This window comes from Fukomys damarensis, unplaced genomic scaffold (assembly GCF_012274545.1).
Source record: "Fukomys damarensis isolate Sample0158 unplaced genomic scaffold, DMR_v1.0_HiC HiC_scaffold_25, whole genome shotgun sequence".
Taxonomy (NCBI): Eukaryota; Metazoa; Chordata; class Mammalia; order Rodentia; family Bathyergidae; genus Fukomys; species Fukomys damarensis.
In genome coordinates this window covers 26,702,378-26,706,144 of record NW_022900937.1, presented here as the reverse complement: position 1 = coordinate 26,706,144, position 3,767 = coordinate 26,702,378, and positions in this window count along the sequence as shown.

Here is a 3,767-nt window from a genome sequence, read left to right as displayed (position 1 = left end):
TCTAGTTTGATTGCACTATGATCTGATAATATACAGGGGATGACTTCAATTTTTTTGCATTTATTTAGACCTGTTCTGTGAGCCAGTATGTGGTCTATTTTGGAGAATGATCCATGTGCAGCCGAAAAGAATGTATATTCTGGTTTTTGGGGGTGGAATACTCTATAAACATCTATTAAGTCCATGTGTTCCAAAGCTTATGGAGTCCTTTTTAACTGGGCTGAAAAGAACAAATTTCCCTTCATCAACCTGGCTGCTCTACTTTGGACTCATCCATGCATCTCTTCACTCTCTGTCTGCACTTGGAGATCTAATCCATGCCCCACATTTTATGTATACAAATTTACCTCTGTCACCAACCTTCTTGCCCGACCTGGCCTCTTTCTTACTTTTGCAGTCAAGGTAGCCCAGGCCCTCAGTGGAACCCTTGGAATCTTCCCTGACATCTGTTTCACTCTCTCCTGCACACATATGTTAGGAGCCCCACACTGTGATCCAAGTCAAAGACACAGTCACAGGGGACAGCTTCTCAGTGCCCCTGAAGCGCTTTGGTCTAAAGCCAAGACGTTGGCCGAGCTGGATGCTCCTGAAAGCTTCACACAGGTCCCACGTTCAGGCCTTTTCCAGCCTCTAGGAGCTGCCTGTCCTCCTTAGCATGTCCCCCCTCCATCTTTAAAGCACATCACTGTAGTCTCTGCTCTCATAAACACCTCGCCTTTCCCCTGGCCCTGACCGTTCTTCTTTCCACCTGTAAGGACTCCTGGGATTACACTGAGGCTGCTCAGGTCACTCAGAATCACATCTTCCCCTCAATATCTCTGATTCAACCACATCCACAGTGGCCCTGTTGCCTTGCTCAGGTCACAGAGCTCAGGTCCTGGCCATGAGCACGTGGACTCGTGGGGAGGCTGGCTCAGCTGGCCCAGGTTCTGTCTCCTGTTCAGCCTGGATCCACTCCAGTGCCCTGCACAGGAAGGGCATTGTTTAGGAGCAGCAGTAGCATTATCTGTGTGTATCACAATTCTAGGGCTTGTGTTTGAATTTTCCCTGTTTTTCTTTTTTGCTCTCAATGCAGAGTAACTGATACCATACCATTGCATAGCATGTATTCTCCTCCTAGAATCATTTAAATATATATATAATATCATTTATTCTCTTCTGGATGTCAAAAAGCATGTGATTTCTTAATTAAAAGAATACATATTTCAATAATGAAATTGTAACTATTTTATCACCTTACACAGCTCTTTTTTCTTAAAGTCTTTAATCATTCATTGAACAATTGACTGTTGATTTATTTTATAATGAATCAATGAATTCATTAGAAAATTCAGAAAGACACTTTGTCTGTGTCCTTTACAGGTTTACCTCCTACTTTTAGTGTTCGAACTGTCTGCAGTGCCTCTTTCGCTTGCTTATCCTGTGGTTTCTACTTACAAGACATCACTGTGGATAGGGTGGCCCCTAGGAACAGGCATCACATGGGGGGCGCCTTCCTCCTCACTACGGGGTCCCCACACTTCTCAGGGCATCCCTCACAGGCAATGTCTGCACTTGGCACTGCTGCTCCTCTCAGTGGGGTAAACACTTGGGCCACTCCATGGCAGCAGAGGATAAGGGTTTGGATTTCTATATGATACAGGTCTGTAATACACACACACACACACACACACACACACACACACACACTGGGATCAAACTCAGGTGCTTGTGCTTGCTAAATCCCTAGCCCTAGGTCTGTATTTTGTGAGTAAATCCCACCCAGTTTCATGTCTAAAGCAGAATCAGAACCTCTCTGCTCTTATAAGCATGTAAGTTAAGGCAGGTTTTTAACTAGCTCAATTGGGCCATTGTACTCTGTAGACATGGTTTAAAGCATCATGTTGTATGTGATAAATACAGCTTTATTTGTCCACTAAGAAATAAATTAAATTTCTAAAAAGAACATCTGCACAGGCAGAAACCTCAGGTCCAATTCTGTATAGATTTGGCTAATCCCCTAAATCTTCTAGGAAGAAATGTAAAGGAATATAAAATGACAAATGCAGGCAGGACCCTTTTTCTCCTTGTTCTATTCTCTGTGCCTCTAAACAGAACAGCTTTGCCTGAAGGGCAAATTTCTCCAGCTGCTCTCCTCTTCCTTCCTGAGCTTCCTGCTCGTTTCTCTCCCTGTGGTCTCAGCCCATCAGAGAGGCCTTCTTGACCTCTATGTCAATGAGAGAAGCCTCCATTATTTTCAACCGTGACACCTTGTTTTCTCCTTCAGGAAACTTCACAAAGAGATAAAATTTCTCTCTTCTCCCTACCAGTGTCAAAGTTGTTGAAGAAACCAGGTTGTTCAACCTTGGTTCCTAATGTCACATTCCTGAATCCACCAATTAGTCTTGAAAAATATTTTCTTACTATTTTTCAAATAACACATGTTATTTCTTCCTTTACACAATTTATCTGCTTGCAAACTATAATGTACATCCAGACATGGGAGAGGCATTTCCATCATAAACAGTACATGAAAGTAGTAACAGGTATCAAAAAAGTCCAATCTCAGCAGAGAAAATTACGTTATACTTTTAGGCTTGAAATGAAGTCTCTGGCTCAATGCTGTGTCCTCCAGGCCACGTGAGAGGAGGCCCTAGCAGCTCATGCTGTCCCGGGGCCCCTGGAGAGAAGCGAGGCTGCTGGCCCCGTATCTGGGCTCTGTCTTCCCACTCCTTCTCCTGTAGCTTTGACCTGTTTACCTCTTTCTTTAAACACTGGTGTGATTGTTTCAGCCTGTAGAAAATCCATATAGCTCTGTAAGTCTTCCATAGAGTACAGGCCTCTCCATAGAGGTTCTCTGAATAAATGCAAATCCTTCCCCGTCTTCTGTTGATGTGGATCGTGGAATCCTTGAGTCATCTACGTGGTCCCTGTACTAAGTGTTTATTCAAGTGCCGCCTGCTCCCTATATGAAGAACAGAATTCGAGAAAGCTAGGAGTTTCTACGACTTAAAGCTGAGTTTCCATTTTACACAATAATTTTCTCTTTAGTTTTTCTCTTACACTCTAAACAGAAGAATCCACATGATACCTTAATGTCTTAGCTTTGAAATCTCTAGAAAAAAGACAAAGGGAGTCTTGCAAATCATAAGTTTCTGCTTCTTTTAATTGCACCACTACTGCGTATTTGAAATATTTCTCAATTTTTGTTGTTGTTTTGTTATGGCGTTCTGAAGTTCATAGCAGCCTCCTGACTTCATTCTGGGTGGTCCTTTCATGCCCTGCAGAGCTCCGATATCTTACCAAATTCACAATGTTCATGATGTCACCACCAGAAAACCTGGGTGTAAGATGTTATTTACTGTCAGCCAAGGCCTTCGACTGGATTCAATTATATTTTCAAATAGAAATGGACTCAAGAGTGGGAAGAAGCAAGCAGGTAGTGGGGAGTGTTAATGGATGAATAACAAAAAAGAAGAACTTAGATGTAATATGTGCATGTACTAACTCCCCACAGTAAATATAGTCATTAGGTATGGCAAACATATACCGCTGCAGGAAAAACTAGCTGCTGGATGAGTCTCAGGAGATGCTGAGTTGACTCTCAGGGATGAATTATCAGCTGTGCCTCCTTTAAAATTATCTTGCCAAGGGCCAGAGATTTAGCTCAGAGATTTGGTGGCCTGCCTTGCAAGCACAAAGACCAGAGTTCAATCTCCGGTACCAAAAAAAAAATTATCCTGCCAGGTCTATTCAATCCTATTTCCTGGGAGTGAATGGATCCAGTT